General features: G+C 47.2%; 1 long non-coding RNA gene across 1 annotated transcript; it reads right to left on the minus strand.

Moving 5' to 3' along the window:
* Positions 1–1,454: 1,454 nt before the first annotated feature.
* LOC121841520 lies at positions 1,455–2,717 on the minus strand. Its single transcript, XR_006080565.1, has 4 exons — positions 2,542–2,717; positions 2,231–2,306; positions 1,982–2,137; positions 1,455–1,781 (listed from the first exon to the last, which is right to left on the minus strand). It is a non-coding gene; the product is annotated as an uncharacterized LOC121841520 (long non-coding RNA).
* Positions 2,718–5,900: the final 3,183 nt, after the last annotated feature.

The following is a 5,900-nucleotide window of genomic DNA, read 5'->3' on the forward strand; positions in this document are numbered from 1 at the left end:
ACAGTTGCAGTTTATCATAGTTAAGGGAACAGCACCCTAAAGAGCCTGGAAGAATAGACTTATTTGGTTGTGCATATTGTAGTCTATGGTGTTGCCTGGGAATGAGCCTCTTAAAAGAGCCTTTGGTTGTGCATAGTGTAGTCCTGGGAACAGCACCCTAAAAGAGCCTTTGGTTGTTGCCAGGGAACAGCACCCTCTTCAAAGAGCCTTTGGTTGTGCATATTGTAGTCTATGGTGTTGCCAGGGAACAGCACCCTCTTCAAAGAGCCTTTGGTTGTGCATAGTGTAGTCTATGGTGTTGCCTGGGAACAGCACCCTCTTCAAAGAGCCTTTGGTTGTGCATAGTGTAGTCTATGGTGTTGCCAGGGAACAGCACCCTCTTCAAAGAGCCTTTGGTTGTGCATAGTGTAGTCTACGGTGTTGCCAGGGAAACAGCACCCTCTTCAAAGAGCCTTTGGTTGTGCATAGTGTAGTCTATGGTGTTGCCAGGGAACAGCACCCTCTTCAAAGAGCCTTTGGTTGTGCATAGTGTAGTCTATGGTGTTGCCAGGGAACAGCACCCTCTTCAAAGAGCCTTTGGTTGTGCATAGTGTAGTCTATGGTGTTGCCTGGGAACAGCACCCTCTTCAAAGAGCCTATGTGCCTTGGTTGTGCATAGTGTAGTCTATGGTGTTGCCAGGGAACAGCACCCTCTTCAAAGAGCCTTTGGTTGTGCATAGTGTAGTCTATGGTGTTGCCAGAACAGCACCCTCTTTAAAGAACAGCACCCTCTTCAAAGAGCCTTTGGTTGTGCATAGTGTAGTCTATGGTGTTGCCAGGGAACAGCACCCTCTTCAAAGAGCCTTTGGTTGTGCATAGTGTAGTCTATGGTGTTGCCAGGGAACAGCACCCTCTTCAAAGAGCCTTTGGTTGTGCATAGTGTAGTCTATGGTGTTGCCAGGTAACAGCACCCTCTTCAAAGAGCCTTTGGTTGTGCATAGTGTAGTCTATGGTGTTGCCAGGGAACAGCACCCTCTTCAAAGAAGTAGGAAGTGAAGATCTCCCTTTGGTTGTGCACACGGATTACCTCCTTTGGTTGTGCATGCTGTGTTGTTGGACCCCCTCTTCAAAGAGCCTTTGGTTGTGCATAGTGTAGTCTAAGAGCCTTTGGTTGTGCATAGTGTAGTCTAACAGCACCCTCTTCAAAGAGCCTTTGGTTGCAGCAGACTCCTCCCTTTGGTTGTGCATAGTGTAGTCTGGGGACACGGTTGTGCATAGTGTAGCTATGAGCAGCACCCTCTTCAAAGAGCCTTTGCAGAGTCTATGGTGTTGCCAGGGAACAGCCCCTTATCGAAGAAGTAGGATAGTCCTGCAGAGCAGCAGACTCCTCCTCTGGGACACGGCGGCATAGAGCTGCAGATCATGTTGCCTGGGAACAGCACCCTCTTCAAAGAGCCTTTGGTTGTGCCTCCTGCAGAGCAGCAGACTCCTCCTCTGTGACACGGCGGCGAGCTGCAGATCCCCTCCTGCAGAGCAGCAGACTTCTCCTCGGTGACACGGCGGCGAGCTGCAGATCCCCTCCTGCAGAGCAGCAGACTCCTCCTGTGGGACACGGTGGCGAGCTGCAAATCCCCTCCTGCAGAGCAGCAGACTCCTCCTCTGGCACACGGCGGCGAGCTGCAGATCCCCTCCTGGTCCTCGTGTCCATCCTCGTGAAGTTACGCAGGACACAGGTAGCCTTCACACAACCTTGCAGTGCCTTACACGGTAACTATAGGCAGGAATCTCCAGTTACAAGGTATCTGTAGGAATATGGAAGACAATGTAATTATTAGACTTCTACATCACCAGGACATTGTGGATTACTAAAGTATAATATCCCTGATAACAAATCATGATAACATTGGATTGATAGATGCATGTGCACACATATGTTCATGTGTAGCATGTGACAATAACAGGATCATATCAAGGATAGCATCACAAATGAATACAGAAATACCACTTGAAGCTTGATGATGAGTTGATCATTTGAGTCAGCTGAGCAGTGCTGAGGAAAAAACAACAATGTGCCCCTCTTTGAGTCCCCAGGACTGAGAACCACTGCTCTTCATTGGGACCTCTTCATCTGCAGACAGGCTTTCACAGCTCTCTGTATCTGAGGACAGAAATTCTCACACTGAATATTATGTTACTATTATATCCGTTCTCACTTCTAGGGACAGGAACAACACATAGGTACCTGCCCTACCCAGAAGAGCCTCCTCTCTCACTGACAGTTGGGTCTGCTCTCCTTTCACCCTCCTCCATGGCTGTTAGCTAGCTACCTACAAATGCATTTCGATTTTTATTTTATTTTTTACAGTGATAAATACATCAAGATAGCTTGTTATTAATATGAAGTTAGGTAGCTGGTGATATTTAATTCACTTAGCTAGCTATCTATACAGTATGTAAAGTTATTTAGATAGCTAGCTAGCTCATTTGAGTTAGCCTGCACTATGGCTAGTTAGCTAAAAAATACTTTGTTTTTAAAGATATTTTCGTAATGCATTTACTTACTTGAATAGGTTGTCCATGTGGATGATTGGAAACAGGGAAGCAAAGTTTGTTTGTCACCAGAGTGTTTTAGAATACATTACTATTAAACTAATTTACCCATTTAATAGCCAGACCTTGACACACATTCGAACATGCTACATGCTGCTATATGCTGCCAGCACGCCCACAAGCGAACATGCTGCTATATGCTTCTCGCACGCCCACAAACGAACATGTGGGCGTGTCCTCCAGTCCTCTTCTGGCTGTGCGGGTGGAGATTATAACAGAACATGGCCAAGATGTTCAAATGTTCATAAATGACCAGCATGGTCGAATAATAATAAGGCAGAACAGTTGAAACTGGAGCAGCAGCATGGCCAGGTGGACTGGGGACAGCAAGGAGTCATCATGTCAGGTAGTCCTGGGGCATGATCCTAGGGCTCAGGTCCTCCAAGAGAGAGAAAGAAAGAGAGAAGGAGAGAATTAGAGAACGCACGCTTAGATTCACACAGGACACCGAATAGGACAGGAGAAGTACTCCAGATATAACAAACTGACCCTAGCCCCCCGACACATAAACTACTGCAGCATAAATACTGGAGGCTGAGACAGGAGGGGTCAGGAGACCCCAAGGATATAACCCCACCCACTTTGCCAAAGCACAGCCCCCACACCACTAGATGGATATCTTCAACCACCAACCTACCATCCTGAGACAAGGCTGAGTATAGCCCACAAAGATCTCCGCCATGGCACAACCCAAGGGGAGGCGCCAACCCAGACAGGATGACCACATCAGTGAATCAACCCACTCAGGTGACACACCCCTTCCAGGGACGGCATGAGAGAGCCCCAGTAAGCCAGTGACTCAGCCCCTGTAATAGGGTTAGAGGCAGGGAATCCCAGTGGAAAGAGGGGAACTGGCCAGGCAGAGACAGCAAGGGCGGTTCGTTACTCCAGAGCCTTTCCGTTCACCTTCCCACTCCTGGGCCAGACTACACTCAATCATATGACCCACTGAAGAGATGAGTCTTCAGTAAAGACTTAAAGGTTGAGACTGAGTTTGCGTCTCTGACATGGGTAGGCAGACTTTTCCATAAAAATGGAGCTCTATAGGAGAAAGCCCTGCCTCCAGCTGTTTGCTTAGAAATTCTAGGGACAATTAGGAGGCCTGCGTCTTGTGACCGTAGCGTACGTGTAGGTATGTACGACAGGACCAAATCAGAGAGATAGGTAAAAAAAATCCGCCCTTGCTTTGACAGGAAGTCAGTGTAGAGAGGCTAGCACTGGAGTAATATGATCAATTTTTGGGGTTCTAGTCAGGATTCTAGCAGCCGTATTTAGCACTAACTGAAGTTTATTTAGTGCTTTATCCGGGTAGCCGGAAAGTAGAGCATTGCAGTAGTCTAACCTAGAAGTGACAAAAGCATGGATGAATTTTTCTGCATCATTTTTGGACAGAAAGTTTCTGATTTTTGCAATGTTACGTAGATGGAAAAAGCTGTCCTTGAAATGGTCTTGATATGTTCTTCAAAAGAGAGATCAGGGTCCAGAGTAACGCCGAGGTCCTTCACAGTTTTATTTGAGACGACTGTACAACCATTAAGATTAATTGTCAGATTCAACAGAATATCTCTTTGTTTCTTGGGACCTAGAACATGCATCTCTGTTTTGTCCGAGTTTAAAAGTAGAAAGTTTGCAGCCATCCACTTCCTTATGTCTGAAACACATGCTTCTAGCAAGGGCAATTTTGGGGCTTCACCATGTTTCATTGAAATGTACAGCTGTGTGTCATCCGCATAGCAGTGAAAGTTAACATTATGTTTTCGAATAACATCCCCAAGAGGTAAAATATATAGTGAAAACAATAGTGGTCCTAAAACGGAACCTTGAGGAACACCGAAATTTACAGTTGATTTGTCAGAGGACAAACCATTCACAGAGACAAACTGATATCTTTCCGATATCTTTCCGACAGACCACAAGCGAACATGTAATATGCTGCTATATGCTTCCAGCATGCCCACAAGTGAACATGCTATATGCTGCTATATGCTTCCAGCATGCCCACAAGTGAACATGTTATATGCTGCCAGCACGCCCACAAGTGAACATGCTATATGCTGCCAGCACGCCCACAAGTGAACATGCTATATGCTGCCAGCACGCCCACAAGTGAACATGCTATATGCTGCCAGCACGCCCACAAGCTAACATGCTGCTATATGCTGCCAGGACGCCCACAAGCTAACATGCTGCTATATGCTGCCAGGGCGCCCACAAGCTAACATGCTGCTATATGCTGCCAGGAAGCCCACAAGCTAACATGCTGCTATATGCTGCCAGGACGCCCACAAGCTAACATACTGCTATATGCTGCCAGGACGCCCACAAGCTAACATGCTGCTATATGCTGCCAGCATGCCCACAAGCTAACATGCTGCTATATGCTGCCAGCACGCCCACAAGCTAACATGCTATATGCTGTCTGCACGCCCACAAGCTAACATGCTATATGCTGCCAGCACGCCCACAAGCTAACATGCTGCTATATGCTGATATATGCTGCCAGCACGCCCACAAGCTAACATGCTATATGCTGTCTGCACGCCCACAAGCTAACATGCTATATGCTGCCAGGACGCCCACAAACTAACATGCTGCTATATGCTGCTATATGCTGCCAGGACGCCCACAAACTAACATGCTGCTATATGCTGCCAGGACGCCCACAAGCTAACATGCTGCTATATGCTGCCAGCACGCCCACAAGCTAACATGCTATATGCTGCCAGTACACCCACAAGCGAACATGCTGCTATACGCTGCTATATGCTGCCAGGACGCCCACAAGCTAACATGCTGCTATATGCTGTTATATGCTGCTATATGCTGTTATATGCTGCTATATGCTGCTATATGCTGCCAGCACGCCCACAAGCTAACATGCTGCTATATGCTGTTATATGCTGCTATATGCTGCTATATGCTGCCAGGACGCCCACAAGCTAACATGCTGCTATATGCTGTTATATGCTGCTATATGCTGATATATGCTGCCAGGACGCCCACAAGCTAACATGCTGCTATATGCTGTCAGCACGCCCACAAGCTAACATGCTGCTATATGCTGTTATATGCTGCTATATGCTGATATATGCTGCCAGGACGCCCACAAGCTAACATGCTGCTATATGCAGTCAGCACGCCCACAAGCTAACATGCTGCTATATGCTGCCAGCACGCCCACAAGCTAACATGCTATATGCTGTCAGCATGCCCACAAGCTAACATGCTATATGCTGCCAACACGCCCACAAGCTAACATGCTGCTATATGCTGTTATATGCTGCTATATGCTGATATATGCTGCCAGGACG

Source organism: Oncorhynchus tshawytscha, linkage group LG31 (genome assembly GCF_018296145.1).
Source record: "Oncorhynchus tshawytscha isolate Ot180627B linkage group LG31, Otsh_v2.0, whole genome shotgun sequence".
Taxonomy (NCBI): domain Eukaryota; kingdom Metazoa; phylum Chordata; class Actinopteri; order Salmoniformes; family Salmonidae; genus Oncorhynchus; species Oncorhynchus tshawytscha.